Below are 17,732 nucleotides of genomic sequence, written 5' to 3'. Positions count from 1 at the left end.
CTTGGAGTAGTCCTTTGACCGTCTCAAAGGTGGCCAAATACTCTAACTGACGGGGTTTTTCTTCCATCAGATATTTTCTTAGGTGTTTCAGACGATCTTCACTAAACGAGCCTCCTCTTGGCCAACGTAGCTCTGGCTTGGCGGAGGCGGTACTGGCGGGCCAGGTCTCTGTGCAGGGGTCCTCTAGTTTTTGTTTTGACAACAATTTATGGCCAGGAATTGACTTCCAGTAGGTGATAACAAATTCAAGAGGGGAGTCAGGGTCCCTCTGGGACTGGGATGGCTTTCTAGAAGCCTTCCTCCCAGAGTGAGCCCGCTCGTGCTTGGAAGCCTGGGTACCCATTTTATGATTCACGCGTGTCTGGATAGAGAGAAGGGAAAAGAGAGGGGTTGGTAAGGATTTATGTAACTCATACAGGGGTTTATTTTAAGGGGGGGGTCTCTTGTTGCTTGGCAACTTCCTAGCGGTTTAGCGAGCTCCAACTATCCGTTTTCCTTTTCTATTCCTTTCCTTATTTCCTATTCAATAACCTGGGGTTCCTTTCCACTCTGCCGATCCCGCCCAATTCCTCATGGGCTATCCCTCCTGGCAACCTCCTACCTATCGTCATGATCTCAGGAAAAGGGGCCCTACTGAATGCCTGCGCTGTGCAGTGCCAGATCGGGTGATCCCTGGATAGAGTTTGAATCGAAAATCCCCCTTGCTTTCGGAAGCGGGCTCACGCACGATACACGTGTTACGTGGCACCGACCGGTGCGGCTGGGATTGATGATAGAAAGCCAGACCCCTTCCTGCCCCCTTGCCGGGCACTAGGGAAGTTCGGAAAGAGAACTCCAACCCCTTGCTTTCAACTGAGATGCCCGTTGCGGAGAGTCGGCTGTCTTTCAAGTCAGCTCTCTCCGTCTTACTTTCGGACTCCCAATTGGTGCGGCTGGCTGGAGGGTTTTTAAGAGAAAGAGATAGAGCTCAGAACCCCCCTTTCGGGTCGAGCAGCAGTCCACGGTCTCTCTCACTAACCGGACCAAGAGAAAGGTAAGAAGGAGCGATAGAGAGGAGGGCAGAGAATTCAGTTGCCAGGAGACTTCCACCCCTTTCCCACCAGTGCACTGGATTTTCTTTGCCTATACTCATGCGTCTTCTACGATGATCCTGGGATCGATGAATACGCCGGCTGGATCCTTCTTTGCTCCCCGGCTGAACCCTTGGAGCGTTTGATTACTGCCCGGAAGATGGACGGAGGTCCAAAAGGATCTTCCCTGGCAAGATGGCCCGGAGCTGGCTGAAGATTTCGGGGCCCCTGGTCAGCAACACAGGAGAACTGCCCGCCCCATGTTGGGCGCCAACTGTTACGGTAAAATCTGGGTACGAGGCTGCTCTGCCACCCAGCTCGTCGGACTAAGTCCGCGGGTCCCTGCGGAGGAAAATGAGCTCAGCCGGAGATAGGAGCAAGCTGCAGAAGATCCAAGTTTATTGCGCAACAGGTTCAAGGTGAGATTGAACCCCGAGAAAGGGGTGACATGAGTTTTTGAAACTTCCCTCCATGTCCCAGAATACAGTGCAAAATACATCATAGTTACATCATGAATACATTAAAGAGAGGTTGGGTTACACAGATTACATCGTGAATATTTTAAAGAGAGGTTGGGTTACACAGATTAAGATATGGAGGAGGGAGGGGGAATATGCAGAGCTGGAAATATGCGTGGATAAGCGCTTCCTGAGTACCGGTGATGAGAAGACAATAGTCCAAGTATGTAAAGTCTGCCACCTGGCACTGCCCGGAGGAAAGGTTGGGCAGAGTGATTGAACCGTATTAGGGTCTTCCTGAGTACGTGACTCCTCGCTCAAGGGATTATGGAGGCAGAGGAGGTGTCATGGAGTCCTGAAGAAACTGAGTCGATCGACACCAAAACCAAGGGAATCGGAGCTGCGGTTGATTTTAAACGAATTTTAGATGTTTTTAGTCCGTTTCAGTCCATTCTTATATTGATAATTGAAGTCGGAAACAAAATAGATACATTGTTGCGAGATTTGACACTTTTATGAGTTCGCGAGTTTCGGTTCCATTGTTCTCCCAGCGGGGAGCCGTCAGCAGTTTGTCAAGAGGTTAAATGAGGCGTGCAGGAGCTCGCTGAGCTAGCTCTGCAAGGCGAATGCATGACCGGCGGAAGGGTGAAGGAAGGCACCCCCCCTTTCCGTATGAGTCCCCCATTCAGAGATAGATTTGCATTAAAGTTCTGTAAGAACTTGCAAATCCTTTCTCCGCACCCTATATTTCAGTGATCTCATATTCTCCTTCCCCCAAGTGTCTCATCTGCACGTACTCTGGGAAGGTTGGGGTGCCCTGTGAGCGGGAATAGGCTCTGAGGGAAAAAGAGGCAGGTTGGGTAGGGCAGCGAAGGAGGGAGCAGCAAGGAGTAACGCAATGTATAGCACAACAGAGGATAGAAATACAAAGGACAATGACAAGGACAGTAAGGAATATAGCTTTGAGCAATTGTCGGAGCCATCCCAGCTTGGGCAACCAACCCCACAAGTCCACATCAGATAGCCCTTCATGTTGTATCTCATTTAGCCTCCCTGCTAACTCATGGATGCTATTTAAATGTCCAGTGATATTTAAGGATTGATCGGTCACATATGTACAACACTCTGTGCCTATTAAGGCGCATGTCCCTCCCTGACTGGACAGCAAAAAGTCCGTCGCAATCCTGGTCTGCAAACTCAGCTGTCTTACCTCAGACAGTTCCGACATCAGGGAGTTTGTAATCTGGGTTGCTTCATACATGAATTTGAGGAGGATGTCAGTAAGTCGAAGAATGTCTACATGATTAGATCCTGCCCCATAGGCGGGGAAGAGGGCTCGGCCTACAGTTTCTCCATTTGCAGCAAGGTCTGAGAGGTCTGACAGCTCCTTCTGCTCTCTTTTATTCCTCTGTCTCCCGGGGGGTAGATGTGGGACTACCCTAATTCCGGGGATGATGTATCCTACGAAACAGGGAAAACCAGCAAGACCCTCAGCCCACAGCGAATGCCAACAGTATAGAAGAGAGGGGTGACCAGTTACATGATCAAATAGATCAGATACGCACAGACCTCTACAATATAAAAAACTTCCTAGCAGTAACAAATGGCCTACTCCTGACGCTTGTGGAGAATTTCAAACAAGCAAAAAGAGCCACAGATCAGACCCTGGACTCAGATGCTAGAATCCACATACCACTCAAAAAGAACTCACGCAAAAGAAAACCGGAACCCAAGACGAAGAAAACTAAAAAAATCAAAAATTTTAAGCCGTCTAGAAAAACCCAACACATCAGCAAAAAACAGTGGCAGATACTCTTCAACTTATTATCATCACCTCCTATATCTACAAAAAAAAAAATCAAAGCTCAATGCACCAAAGAGATTGACAAGGGAGACTCGCCAAAAACCAAACCCCTCCCCATATGTGAAAATAATTCCCCAAGTACATTCAAAGAAATAAGCCCTCCCACAGCTGTTCTCCCCCTATGTTCTCCCCGCCTGACAAGAGCAACCAAATTACAGCTGGATGCTCCTGTCTTGAACCCACCTAGGACCCCTGTAGCAACTGCAAACAGAAGTAAGTCGGGGATCTCCAATATAGACGGGAACCCGCGGGAACTCCAAGCCCCCAGTAGAAAGAAAGAAAGGATCCTGGTCCTAAGCCCGGAAAAGATGGTGTTACCGGAAAATCCGAAGGCTCCCTTGGGCAAAATCAAGACACCAACCAGAGCAATTTGAAGCAAATCAGCAGCCTGTAGGCTTGGTCTTTATTGAAGAAAGACTGTCGCGACAGGACTCCCACCGCCCACAAGGTGAAGCAAGATGGAAGCCCCGAACAAAAGAAGACCCCAACTTTTATTAGCTCCTAATCCCCTAAGTTACACCCCTAGAAATACATCATATTTACATCATGACTATAGGAGGAGTCGAGGAGGGGCTGCACAGGTAATCTGAGTATCCTGACACCTGGCCGGAGCCCCTTCTCTTCCTCCACATGAGTCATTTTCAGGAAACAAAGGGAAAGGTGCAGTTTCCTGCCCCCTGAGGGGAATCCGGTCAGGGTCCCTTTGTTAGAGTCTGTGTTGAATACACTAATGTATGCAGTTCGTTGTGTCCTTGATAGCCTTCTGTCTGAGCCCATCAAGATGACTATCAAGGTTGCCACGTCAACTGGGAAGGGCCGCAGAGTACGTGACTGCTCGGTCAAGGGATTATGGCTGACTGGTATCAGGCCACTCCCCTTTGATAGTCCTTGTAATACGAAGCAAAATAAAAGTGGTCCGGTGAAGATCCGATATACGGCTGATTTATGGTGAATTTATGAAGAATACTGTCCTTGAAGTTCAAAGCACTTTCGCCTTCCCGGAAGCGGTTTGCAACATTTTGATTAAATCAGTCACGGTTAATTGGACTCGGAAACTTTGTATTTGAGGACTGTCAAAGACAGAGAAGCAAGCGCCTGCTGCCTGCAGTACCTGCGTGGCCGCCACAAGGAGCGCTGTTTGGTAACGCTGATTGGCTGAAACGGCAGCCGATTGACCCTGAGTTCAGGCAGTTGGTCTACCCATAATAAGGATTGGGCGAGGTGGAGTGTTACGGGAAAATACATGAAAATAAAGGGGTTCCGTGCGGAGCTGTCAAGCTAGCGCTTCCTTATTTATGGAAGGCTTTTAAGCGATGCCCCTCTAGAAGGGACATCTCCAGGCTCGGGGAGGTGGGAGGTGTGCGTGTGGTGCTTGTGCATTATGTTGTAATGAAGGGGGGGTCTCCTGCTACAGTTCCCCCCTTTGGAGATAAGATTGTGAAAGTGGACACCGCGCAATCCTTTTCTCCGCACAAGCTAGTAAAAGTCTGACATGCCGTACCTAGAATCCGGATTGTGTGGGGCTTCTAGGGGTCCCATCTCGGTGAAAGTTGAAGGAGTTCCCGGTGGGATCACCCTGTGAGAGGCAGAGGTGCAGGAGCGGAGAAACAAAATGCAGGAGTTGCACGTGTGACAGCAAAACGGGAAGCAATGGATAGCACAGCAGAAGAAAGCGATGCAAATAGCAACGGTAATCAGAATCAGGAGCCCGTTTCCCAAGAGCTGTTTTATCCATGTGGATCCTGGTAGCCAGCTCCAAAATTGAGCATCGGATAGGCCTTCATGTTGAATATCTCTAAGCTCGTCTGTCAGTTTGTGGATATTGTTGAGATGTCCCGTAATGTTCAAGGTCTGATCAGAGACGTACGTACAGCCCTCGGTTCCTACGAGGGCACTTACGCCTCCGGTCGAAGCCAGAATATAGTCTAAAGCAAGGCGATTCTGAATCGCCGTCTGTCTGACCTCCGTCAACTCTGTTAGGATGGACTGGGTTGCCACGTTAGATTCCTCCATAAAGGTTAATAGAATGTCCGTCAGTTTAAGGATGTCAACATGGTTGGAACCTGCTCCGTAGGCGGGGAAGAGGGCTCGTCCATAGGTTTCCCCATTGGCTAACACATCGGAAAGTTCTGATAAGTCCTTTGCCCTCTTGTTGCGCCTCCTTCCAGGGGGAAGGTCTGGGGTGACCCTGATCCCAGGCAGGATAAGTCCAAGGTAGCAGGTGCCTCAGGAGTGGGGGCTGGCCCATACATAGCCATGATGGTCGCATACCCAGAACAATCCCTGTAGGCAGGAGTCTATGCGGCCGGTGAGAAAGGTATGGAAAAAGCACTGGGAAACGGGGGAGGGGTCCCAAGAATCAGGCAAGCTCATTACTTGTTTCCAGGCAGACAACAGATCTGAATGGGTAGAGAGGGTGCCCTGTCGCCACACGGTGATTCTACCGGTCAGGGTGATGTCAATGATGTACTTACAGGTACTTTCTCCAATCATCCTGTCATTGCCGCTGAACTTCTGACAGAGGTCACTTTTTGTAGGTCCGGTTAGGTAAATGTACTGGTGAGTTAAGTTTACAGCCGTCAGCAGAGAGGTGTTGTTGTAAGGTGAGGGGTACTCCAAGAAAAGGAATGCTGCTGTGGAGGTGAGCCGGGGTGTTGGCACAGATCCAACAGTCGTCGGTGGTAGTTTGTTTTGCGATTTCGTAGACCAGCTTCACGTAGGTGTTGGAATGCCAGGTGGATAACAGGTCGTCATTGGTAGGGGGTTGAGATATTGACAGTTCCCCCCTTTGTCGAGGTGCCGTGCCCGCGGGGTGGAGGGGGTCTTGTCGATGTAGGTAGGTGAGGTTTGTAGCTACACCTCCACATCTTTGAGGCCCTGAGGTATCCCACTCCGCGGGTGGGGTGTTGGAGTGATACCAGCCCTCAAGGTACGCTCTGCCATCCCAGGCGGAGGCAAGGCCGATGTCCCAGACACAGCAGTACCTTCGTTGGCAAACTCCTTGGAGGGTGGTGGAGCGAGGTATGGAGTCCACTCTCTGGCAGTAAAATCCGTGGATCAGACGTTCGGTCGGGTGATTTCGGTCAGTGTAAACTGATTCCCCACCGCCATTGTCTAAAATTGTCCAGTTCAGTGATTGTTGGGGCACACCGTCGGAGAATAGTGTATAGGAACCATTTTTTGGGCCCGGGTCTCCGGTACGCAGAGGTCAAAATCCCCCAGGTGGGCTGTAGGGGTACTTTCTGGTAAGTCTTTGCCAGTACCCAGTTTCCTGGTTGGAACGGATGGATGTTCTCGTCTAGAGGTATGTTTTGACTCGCGGCTGCATATCTGTGGAGAACAATCAGTTGCTTCTGGAGCTGTATTATATATTTGGTCAATTCAGACTCACCTACTTCTAGTTCTGATGGGGGAAATTGCGTGTTGTACACGGGGTAGGGTCTCCCAAAAAGTAGTTCATAAGGAGATAAGTTCAGGTTCCCACGCGGGGGCATGATCTGAGGGCATTGTAAGACCAAGGGGAGGGCATTGACCCACTTGATTCCAGAGTCTCTGCAGTTTTCCTAGCTGAGACTTCAGCTGCTGGTTCATTCTCTCAACCTGTCCTGAGGAAGGGGGGTGATATGGGGTGTGTAATTTCCATTTGACCCCTAGAGCTTTAGCTACTTGTTGGACTACGTCGGAGGTGAAGTGTGAGCCCCTGTCGCTGTCTATGTGTCTCGGAACCCCAAAACGTGGTATAATTTCATGTAGTAGAATTTTTGCAACTATTTGGGCAGTAGTTCGGCAAGTCAGGAGGCATTCTACCCATCCGGTCAATTGATCAATAATGACAAGGGCATGCTTGTAGCCTTGACAAGGGGGCAGGTCTATAAAATCGACTTGGAGACTCTCAAATGGGACGAAAGCCCATGGTCTGGCTCCTGGTGGGCATCTGGTGGTATGCTTTGGATTAAAGGTTTGACAGGTGTGACAATTCTTTACTGCCGCTTTTGTGGCAAGAGCCAGTCCTGGGGCATACTAGCAGCGTTGCACTGAGTCTATGAGCTTGTCCCTTCCCCAGTGGGTACACTGATGTAAGATCCTTATGTGTTTGGGTACCCAGAGTCTGGGCATTAAGAGTCTCTTATCAGAAGGTACCAAATGCCATTTTTAAAGAGAGCTCCTTGTTCCTCCTATCCCTTTATCTCTTCTGGGGTTGCGGTTTTGTACATTAGTTCAAAGTCCACATCCGAGGGAACCTGAGGTCCCTGGAATTCACTGTCTGCAGATAGCGGTTGGCGGGCTGCTTCTTGTGCTACGCGATCAGCACAGCGGTTCCCTATTGAAACTGGGTCTTTTCCCTTGGTATGGGCTTTACAATGGACTACTGCTATGGCCTTGGGAAGATGGATGGAATCCATAAGACGTTGTACTAGGGGTGCGTGGGCTATTTGAGTGCCTGCAGCGGTCAGAAAACCCCTCTGCAGCCAGATCTGTCCGGTGGCATGAATCAACCCAAAGCAATATTTTGAATCCATGTAAATGGTGATTCTTTGTCCCGCTCCTAATTCACAGGCTCGGATCAGGGCAATAAGTTCGGCAGCCTGTGCGCTGTACTTAGCATGGACAGGGCGTGCTTCTAGGACGTCGGTGTCACTAACAACTGCATATCCACTTTTCCGTTCCCCTCCCACAATCTTTGAGCTCCCGTCAGTGTACAAGATGAGGTCGGGGTTGGTTAAGGGGAGATAGTCAAGGTCCTCCCATGGTTTTTCGGCGTGGCGAACCACTTGGGAACAGTCGTGATGTGGAGTGCCATTGTCAGGGAGGGGTAAGAGAGTTGCCGGATTGAGGGAGTTTACTCTTTTTATGGTGACATTGGACGGACTGAGGAGGATGGCTTCGTATCTGTTCAGCCTTTGTATTGTGAAGCGTTGGCACCCTTGTAAGCTGAGGAGGGTGGCCACGGCATGGGGGACATTTACAGTTAGTTCGTGTCCCAAAACAGTCTCTTGCGCTTTTTCTAGGAGCAGCGCTGCAGCCGCCACCACTCTAAGGCACCCCACATTCCCCATTACAGTGGTGTCCAGCTGAAGGCTGTAGTAAGCGACAGGTCTGTTCCTTCCCTGAAAAGGCTGCATAAGGACGCCAGCGGCTACTCCCTTATTTTCATGGAAGAATAAGGAGAAAGGTAGCCTATAGTCAGGGAGTCTGAGGGCGGGTGAAGATCTCAACTCTCATTTGATAGATTCAAAGGCTTCAAGCGCCTCTGCAGTGTGGAAAAATGTGGCGTAGCTAATTGGATTGGACCCCAATTAGGCGCAGCTGCTTGAATGGAAGCCCGGCACACTTCCGTCTGGCGCTTCTGCTCCCGGTCCTCCGACCTCCGTCAGCCACAGTTTCAGAGTTTACCCGCAGCGTGCTGTTGCTCCCTGGTGTTAAGCAGATCAAACACACTTAGGCGTCAGTGTGTTTATAACTCAGTCTTTATTCAAGCAGTTAAACCATTACAGAGCTTTCCTGGGCTCAGAGCGCACATTTTGCTTCTGTCTCTTTCGGAAGCAGAGACAAAGCAGGCAGTGAGAAAAGCCACTCCTTCCTTCTAGTCACGCCTCAGGAATGGAGAGACGTCACTCAGAACTCCTTAACCCTGTGAGTTCTGAAACTAGCCACACCCCCTCTTCTATCCAGTCCTGAGGTGACTTGGGTGTTTACTTTTACAGACCTCTGTGAGATCAGTCCCTTTTCCAATGCCTTGCGCACTTTCCTGGCGTCCTTGTAAGGCAACTGTGGAACCTCCTCACAACTCCCAGGTTCACACTGTGCGAAACCAACCCACACACCTGTGGCCTGATACCTCTCAGGTGGAATGCCCTTCATGGCTCGAGAGGACCGCCTAGGTACAAACTCAGGTACTTCCTCTGACTCACTGTGGTCAGCAGTTGTGTCCTCTGCATCACGGGATTCCCCCTCTGACTTAAAGCGTCTTCGAATTCTCTGCATTATGCTAACAGGAGACGCAGGCTCACTCTTGGGCTCTCTTTTAGCAACCTGTGGAGATGCCCCACCCTGTTCTTGACCCTGGTCATCGACCTGGTCTTCATCAACAGGTTCAGCCCCTGGCTCTCCCTCATCCTCAGAATCCGACAGACATTCTGAGAGAACATCAGGACTAGCATTGCGCTTTGACATACCATCTTGTTCATAGAACTCAGCACGTCTGCTGACCAGAAGCTTGGTCTGGTCACCTTCTGGATATGCAAACCTCCATCCCTTTGTTGTAGGTTCATATCCGCAGAAGATCATCTTCTGGAACTTAGGACCACCCTGCTTTTGTTGCGCCTTTGGCACCGGCCCCAAAGCCGGTGACCCAAACGCATGGAAGAAATGTACCTGCGGCTTCTGTCCGTAGAGCACGAAATGTGGGGGTTTCACCTACCACTGAGTTGTAGGACCTATTCATCGTGAATGTCAGTGTTCTCGTCGCCTCCCCCCAAAAGCTCTGAGGCAAACCAGAGTCACACAGCAAAACCTCTGTTGCTCGGACCAGAGCTTCACATCTGAGCTCTGCAACGCCCCTCTCCTGAGGAGCTGTCACCTTATGACGTATCCCTTTCTGGCGAAAGAACCCCTGCAGAGCAGACCCAGTAAACTCTGCACATCGGTCACTCTTGAACCCCTGCACCTTGGTGGAGAACCTTAGTTCCACCTCTGCAACCCAATCTTTGATCAGTTGTGGTGCATCTTCTTTCGATTTGAGAGCAAAACACCACAAAACCTGGCTAAAATCGTCCTGCATCGTTAGCAGAAACCTGGCCCCTCCCAGACTCTTTGGCATGGGCCCAAAAAGGTCTGTGTGCACGAGCTCAAAAGGTTTTGTGGTTACCCTCTCCACCCTGGGATAACTGCACCCTTTTACCTTTGCCCTTTTGCATGCCCTACAATTTAGGGATCTGCCACACTCCCGTATTTTGCAACCCTTAGTACACTCCTGCAACATTTGGATATCTTCTAGGGTACCATGTACCATCTTTTTGTGCCAAGCACAGGCACATGAAACATGAGTGGGAACTGTAGCACGCATAGCTTGAGCCCTCTCAGCATTCCCCTCACCCTTCAGAGGCATTTCCAGAACAAAGAGATAATTCTGCCCCTTTGCAACACTGACCAGTTGCTTTTCTCCCCTGGAAATTGTGCAAACATTGTTTTCAAAGCACACCTTATACCCTTCCTGTAACAGACAAGGAACAGATAAAAGACAGTGTTTCATCCCAGGCACCACGTAAACTTCCAGCTGCGCCTGTAAAACAGAAACATAAACATTTGCTATGTTAGAAACCGGCATTTGTCTCCCATCAGCTAACACAATATTTTTCCCATCTGAAATAGATCTGCAGTTCCACATCTCGACAGTAGGTGTCTCTGTTACCAGATGCCTGCTAGCTCCAGAGTCAATTATAAAGCGTAGCACTCTCTCCTCCTTGGATCTGTCCTGCAAAAGTGCCATCGAAGCTGTTAAATGATAAGAACTGTCTTTGCTTCCTGAGTCACGTCCTCCTTGCGATTTCCCACGTCTGCCTGCTCTCCTGGACTGGCTGCCATGGAAACCCGGCTGGTTCCCATGAGAAACGGCCTTGGGAACATCCTGCGCAGCCTCTCTGGCTCTCTGGGAGCAGGAGCGACGCAGATGGTCAGGAGAATTGCAAACAAAACAACGACGAGAAGCTGTGGAAAAAGCCTGAACCGTGCATTCTGCTGGCCTGGCCCCCCTGCAACTGGAAGAGCTCCCCGTGCCAGCCCTGCCCTCTCTGATCCGGCATTCCTCCTCGTCCTCTAGACGTCCTGTGACGTAAGCAAGCGTCAGCATTTGTGGATCCATCGATTCCAAAGATAGATACAAATTGTCATAACTTTTATCCAGAGAGCTGAGCAAAATATAAACCTTCAGCTCCTCAGAAAAGTTTACTTGCAACAGCCTCAGCTGGTTGAACACAGAAAGCATCTCAGTCACATGCTTTCTAATGCTATCGCCAGGACGCAGCTTCATCTCAAACAGGTGCCTGGTGGTGTGTATCTTTGCCCCAGCTGTGGTTCTGTGGTGCACTCTTTCTAAAGCTTGATAAACTTGATAAACAGTGTCCAGCCCTTCCACCAAAGGTAGCTGGGAACCATCCAAACTGAGCACTATAGCTCCCAGGGCTCTCTGATTTTCTCTCTGCGACGCGTGAGCAGCCACAACCTCTGCTGCCGAAGCACCAGCCGCTGGTGGGGGTAGCGGAGGCCCTTGGACTGCCTCCCACAAGCCCTTCACTACCAGCCAGGCCTTCAGCTTCCGACTCCATTCTTCCCAATTTTTTCCATCTAATTTTTCGAATGGGACCGCGTATGAATCATGGCCGTCTGCCATCTTCTCCCCCAGGGCCCAGCGTACTCACGTTCCCAGTAGTCGCTTTCCGGCACCCGGCTCAGCAGATCAGCTCTTTTCCCAGCGAGTTCCTTTGCCCCAGACACAGGCAGGACTCCAGCTGGCCCCAGCGTCTTCTCAGCTGACTTCAAACACACACCGGCACACCGTCGCAACAGCTTCAAAGCAGTAATTAGCGACCCATAACCTGTGGAAAAATGTGGCGTAGCTAATTGGATTGGACCCCAATTAGGCGCAGCTGCTTGAATGGAAGCCCAGCACACTTCCGTCTGGCGCTTCTGCTCCCGGTCCTCCGACCTCCGTCAGCCACAGTTTCAGAGTTTACCCGCAGCGTGCTGTTGCTCCCTGGTGTTAAGCAGATCAAACACACTTAGGCGTCAGTGTGTTTATAACTCAGTCTTTATTCAAGCAGTTAAACCATTACAGAGCTTTCCTGGGCTCAGAGCGCACATTTTGCTTCTGTCTCTATCGGAAGCAGAGACAAAGCAGGCAGGTTGGTGACTACAGCGTGTCTGGGGATAACGAAAGAATTGACGAGTCAGAGGTCTTGCACCAAGCGCCATTTGACAGGGTTTGTGTTGAGCTTATTGACAGGAAGGAGAGGGGTGTTACACGGAGAGGCACAGGGAACCTAGAACTCCAATCTTTAGAAATTCATCAATCATTGGAGTGAGTCCCTCGATTGCTTCCGGGGGTTGCAGACTTTAGGAGTCCAACGGATGTTGATTCGGTTCCCCATAGCCAAGAGGGAACACTATTGAAGTTCGGGAGGAAGATCAATGGCTTTGTTGTTAGCTTCTTGAAGAACCCCTTGGAAATTGAAAATGGAGTCGTTTGGCATGTGCAAATAAATTCCTTCCTGGCCACATTGGATAGTAGCGTTCAGTTTGCAGAGCAGATCCCTCCCCAAGAGGTTGACAGGGCTAGAGGTTAGTAGGAAGGTATGTTTGACCGCTAGAGGTCCGACTGAGACCTTTGCAGGTTTGGAAAGGGGGCAATTCCGGGGGATTCCATCAAGTCCCATCACGGTCCTGGTTTCTTCCCCCGGGGCCAAATGGCTATTTGTAAGGGTGGAGTAGGTGGCCCCAGTGTCTAGGAGACAGTCATAAGATTGGCCATCAATTTGCATAGTGCAGATGGAGTCAGAGGAGGATAGTTGTAAGACTGGGCAAAGAAAGGAAAAAGAGGCGGGATCTGCTTCTAATTGTCAATGGTCCTGATACTCTTCCATTACCATTTCATGAGTTGGATTTGTGGAGCGATTTCCCTGTTTAAAGGGATTGGTAGCGTCATGGGGGTGATTCTGGGGTTGTGGTTGCGGAGGAGGGGGTCCTGCGCGGGGTTGCATTTGGGACGGGGATTGACTAGGTCCGTATGGAGGGGTTGACTCTCTATATTTGGGGTAGGTGGTTTCCCTGTGTTCTGGTCTGTATGGTCTTGGATTTCTATATTCGGCCCTTCTGGCTCCTGTCAGGAGGGGGCAGTGTCTTTTTATATACCCTATTTCATCGCAGTTGAAACAAACACGGTCATCCAGTAGTTCGGGTCCCCTTGGCTTGAATTTTTCTTTGAAGGTAGGAACCCCGGCTGCATAGGCTAACACCCATGGGAGATCGGGCTTTTGGTCTTTTCTTTTCCGTTCATCTCTTGAGTTGAAAACAGACTTTGCGATGGAAAGGATTTCACTTATGGTTTTTCCATCGTACCCAAGGTGTGCATTTAATGCTTTCCGTATGTCAGCCGTAACTTGATCTTTGAAAAATCCCTTGGCTATTACCTCGTGTTGCGGGCTCTCTGGATCTATCCCATCCCAGGTTTTAATAGCAGAGACCAGTCGCGAATAGTAGTCAGACGGGTGTTCATCAGGTCCTTGAAGGACGGCTTGGACTTTGCCCAATTCACGGTTCACTGTCCCGCAGCTTTGATGCCATCTAGGATGGCTTTCTTAAAAATCTTTAAGCCCCATACACCATCATCAGTGTTGTAGTCCCAGTCAGGGTCGTTAAGTAACGTCTGGGCGGTCAGTGCGGCCATCAAGGAAGGTCGGTTCGGTTGATAGCCTTCCCAAGCTAAAGCTTCCCCCGCTTTTGCCAGTATCTCCCTTTTTTCTGCCTCATTAAAAAGGGCCCCAAGTAGCATATGTACATCCGCCCACGTGGGGTTGTGGGTGGAGAAGATAGTGGCCACTTGGAGGTGGCATTTGTCAGGGTCGTCCCGAAGGGAGGGCATTTTGTCAGACCAGTTCATTAAATCCGAAGTAAGGAAGGGTTGGTGTGTGAAGACCATGTGGGGTGGGTCTCCTGCCCTGACCGGGGGTATAGGTAGTGCCCTTAGAGGAAAGGCGCCCTCTATCTCTCCGTTTTGCAGGTTATCCCTATTACGAGTTCTACTGGAGACAGGTCCATCCCTTCCTCCGTTAAGAAGTTGCCCGTTGAGTAGGGGTCCTATATCCAAATCTACTTGGTCTTCTCCTGTGTTGGACGCACTCGGGGAAGGGTTGAGAGGCGATGCGATTGATGAGCTTTGCGAAGAGGTAGCGGCGGGTGGATTTGCTACGTCTCCCCCGGGTCCCGTGCCCCCCCCCCCCACGGCTCCTGTCCTGTCTCCTGCCCTGGATCCTGGCAGTCGGGGGGCTCATGGTTCGGGATAATAGAAAGGGACGAGGGTCCTATCCAATTGTTCCTCTTGGGCTCTAATTTCATTGTATGGGGGAGGTCTGGTTGTTTTTGAAACAGCCATTTGTCGAACAATTTGGGCTTGTTGCCGTTGGAACAATTCACGGGCTTCAATGAAGGCATTGAGATAGTACAGTTGTTGGGGCTTCTCATCGGCTAGATAAGATTTAAGTGCCTGCATTTTCACGAGATTAAAGGAACCGTGAGGTGGCCATTGAGAGGCCGGCTCCAGATGGTGGGTGAAAGCGACCCACGAGATGTTGCAGAGGTCCCTCAGTCTGGACTTTGAGAGTCCCTTCCTCCCTCTCAGCTCTTTCCAATTTGAGGGAACGAATTGTGGAGGGGTATCGGAGTCCTCTCTAGGGCGGAAAGGCTTCACGGAAGCCTTGTCGCCTGGAGGAGTCCAGTCTGAATGTTTGGAAGCGTGGGCTCCCATCTCCTCTCGTATGTATTGTAGGGTTTTCGTTAACGAAGTACACTAAAAGACAGAAAGAATGGACACACACACAAGGAAAGGGACAAAGGGAAAAAGAGGGCACAAAAGAATATTCTTTCAGTACTCGGGATATTCTTGACTAGTACAATTCCTACCTATCAGTAGACTACAAAATGACTTTTCAGAGAACCACAGGCACAAGCCTGGAAAACCACAGGTCTCTCCACCCGGAAAACCACAGGCGCAAGCCTGGAAAACCACGGGTCTCTCCACCCGGACAATAACCACGGATCCGAAATTCTACCTCAGCGCTGTTTACAAGACTAACCCTAGTGTGGGGCCCCAATTTGTGAACCTCCCTCTCTACCATCCATGACAGCCTCCTGCCTAGCCTTTGAGACTAATTTCGGGCTCCCTACTGAACGCCTGCGCAGTGCAGTGCCAGATCGGGTCCGAGAAAACAAAGTTTTGAAAGGGAGCAAATGACCTTGCGTTCTCACGTACACTGGTCATCCCCAACAAAGGTCGCCGAGCAGGAGGGGCAGCTTCATTTGCATAGACAGGGGAGGGAGGGAGGGAGGGAGGGAGGGAGAGAGAGAGAGAGAGAGAGAGAGAGAGAGAGAGAGAGAGTTGTAAGGACGCCTCCGGACGCCTCCGAGGGAAGACGTCAGAGAAATAACAAAGTTCCGCGCTTTCCCCGGCCAAACTCCGAGAGGGAAATCGGGGGAGAGAAAGAGAAAGTTTAGGACGTTCCTGGTCGACTCCTAGGGGCAACATCAGAAAACAACAAAAGTTCCGCGCTTTCCCCGGCCAAACTCCGAGAGGGAAATCGGGGGAGAGAAAGAGAAAGTTTAGGATGTTCCTGGTCGACTCCGAGGGGCAACGTCAGAGATAGAAGGAAGAAAAGTCCAGCTGTCGTGGGAACGTTGCTTTCCACCCCCCTCCCAATGTATTTAATTTTTTAAACCATACTCACGTTCGTAGATGTCCCTCGTGGATCCCGGGATCCTTTCTCTTTAGCCGGCTTGACCTCGCCTTTGCTTCCCCTGGTTGGGCTTTTGGTGACTATTGATTACTGCCCGCAAAGAGGAGGCAGGGACAGGAAAAAGGGATCCCCGGGCTGAGGTTGCCCAGTGGCGCCCAATCCCCTCTATCTCCCCTCTCACCTTTACAGGAGAACCAAGTGTCCCTGAGCACGGTCGCCAAAACTGTTACCGGAAAATCCGAGGGCTCCCTTGGGCAAAATCAAGACACCAACCAGAGCAATTTGAAGCAAATCAGCAGCCTGTAGGCTTGGTCTTTATTGAAGAAAGACTGTCGCAACAGGACTCCCACCGCCCACAAGGTGAAGCAAGATGGAAGCCCCGAACAAAAGAAGACCCCAACTTTTATTAGCTCCTAATCTCCTAAGTTACACCCCTAGAAATACATCATATTTACATCATGACTATATTACAAATAGGAGGAGTCGAGGAGGGGCTGCACAGGTAATCTGAGTATCCTGACACCTGGCCGGAGCCCCTTCTCTTCCTCCACATGAGTCATTTTCAGGAAACAAAGGGAAAGGTGCAGTTTCCTGCCCCCTGAGGGGAATCCGGTCAGGGTCCCTTTGTTAGAGTCTGTGTTGAATACACTAATGTATGCAGTTCGTTGTGTCCTTGATAGCCTTCTGTCTGAGCCCTTCAAGATGACTATCAAGGTTGCCACGTCAACTGGGAAGGGCCGCAGAGTACGTGACTGCTCGGTCAAGGGATTATGGCTGACTGGTATCAGGCCACTCCCCTTTGATAGTCCTTGTAATACGAAGCAAAATAAAAGTGGTCCGGTGAAGATCCGATATACAACTGTTATGGATGAATATAATTGCACCCCCTAATAAAACCCATTGAATGCATGTAGAGGGCCTTCTCGGTGGTGGCGCCTTCCCTGTGGAACGCCCTCCCGTCAGATGTCAAGGAAATAAACAACTCTCTGACTTTTAGAAGTCATCTGAAGGCAGCCCTGTTTAGGGAAGCTTTTACTATTTGATGTTTTATTGTGTTTTTAATATTTTGGACTCACAGCTGTCCATGGAGGCGGAGGTCAGTTCTGTGTCCAGGGCAGCTGTCTGCTGGCTCCATCTGGTACACAGGCTGAGACCCTACCTGCCCGCGGACTGCCTTGCCAGAGTGGTGCATGCTCTAGTTATCTCCGGCTTGGACTACTGCAATGCTCTCTACGTGGGGCTACTTTTGAAGGTGACTCGGAAACTGCAATTAATCCAGAATGCGGCAACTAGACTGGTGACTGAGGGTGGCCACCGAGACCACATAACACTGGTCTTGAAAGACCTACATTGGCTCCCAGTACATTTCTGAGCACAAGTCAAAGTGTTGGGGCTGACCTTGAAAGCCCTAAATGGCCTCAGCCCAGTAGACCTGAAGGAGCATCTCCACCCCCATTGTTCTCCCGGACACTGAGGTCCAGCTCCGAGGGCCTTCTGGCAGTTCCCTCACTGTAAGAAGCAAAGCTACAGGGAACCAGGCAGAGGGCCTTCTCAGTGGTGGCACCTGCCCTGTGGAACACCCTCTCATCCGATGTCAAAGCGATAAACAACTACCTGACACTCAGAAGACATCTTAAGGTAGCCCTGTTCAGGGAAGTTTTTAATGTGTGACATTTTAGTGTATTTTTGGTCTCTGTGGAAGCCGCCCAGAGTGGCTGGGGAAAATAAATTATTATTATTATTATTATTATTATTATTATTATTATTATTATTATTATTATTACAGCCTGGCTGGTTCCTTTTAACATATGGATTTTTTCCTCTGCCATTTCTAGTT

At 50.2% G+C, this 17,732-nt stretch overlaps 1 protein-coding gene across 2 annotated transcripts in view; it reads right to left on the bottom strand.

The window, feature by feature from the left end:
• LOC310827696 (uncharacterized protein) overlaps positions 1 to 17,732 on the bottom strand; it is a 751,453-nt gene that overhangs the window by 602,795 nt on the left and 130,926 nt on the right. The window lies entirely within an intron of this gene.

Source organism: Podarcis gaigeae (genome assembly GCF_964106915.1).
Source record: "Podarcis gaigeae genome assembly, chromosome: 12".
Taxonomy (NCBI): Eukaryota; Metazoa; Chordata; class Lepidosauria; order Squamata; family Lacertidae; genus Podarcis; species Podarcis gaigeae.
The sequence above is the reverse complement of the archived record's forward strand: the minus strand, read 5'-3'. Positions and strand labels throughout refer to the sequence as shown.